The following is a 901-nucleotide window of genomic DNA, read 5'->3' on the forward strand; positions in this document are numbered from 1 at the left end:
GTACATCATATGTCTCCATAATTGATCTCTTATTGTCTTGTGTGGTGTCCTCACTTTGCAGTTGTCACCAGATACAAGACCACGACCATCCTACTGCCACCCTCTGGAAAATCAAGGTAAATACTGACATTTTTAACAGTACATTGGACCGAAGGATGTGGGGGCCCAGAATTGACAGCTCGCCTGGAGCCCCCAAATGGCTAAGTTCGCCACTGATGAGAACAAAGCGTTTTCAAAGCAACATTCAGAACATTTTATCGAGACCTGAGATTAGACCTTTAATGAAAACTTTATGTGATATGTCAACAATAATAATAATTGTAAAAAGAAAATAAATAAAACATTTTTTATTTTATTTTTGGATAATTATACCCTAACTTTAAGAAGAATGTTCTGGGAGCTAAAATGAAATTTGCCACTGAAAATGTTACTAAAAAATTTGGTTGCATTGCACCATTTTCAGAACATTTTTTGGATCCAAAAATTACTACCTGGGTTACATCACTAATCCTTCCTTTGATTTAGCTGCAGTATATTGTTTGTTGTTGGTTATATTCTATGAGCTGGGTGTCACCAGTTTCTCAGGTGTGAAGCGACAGTATAAAGTCCCCGACAGCCACTTGTCCAATAAAGCTATCAGTGAGCTCAGTAGCACACAGGACAGCCGCACTGAGACTTTCACACCTCTGGTGCCCAGTCTAACATGGTCAGCAGATGGATAAACATGCCATGTGTTTGCAGCTGCACGTGTCTGTTGACTTTGGAGGGTCCGAGGTGCTGCATAACGAGGGGCCCGGCCTCTGCAGAGGTGCTAAAAGTGACACCTTCGAGACACCCTGAGAAGATATCAGAGTTCACACACTTTATGAGCTCATAAATCACTGAGGCGGACAACGAAAAA

The sequence above is a fragment of the Plectropomus leopardus genome, chromosome 10 (assembly GCF_026936395.1).
Source record: "Plectropomus leopardus strain MGB_pleo_1.0 chromosome 10, ASM2693639v1, whole genome shotgun sequence".
NCBI classification, from domain to species: domain Eukaryota; kingdom Metazoa; phylum Chordata; class Actinopteri; order Perciformes; family Serranidae; genus Plectropomus; species Plectropomus leopardus.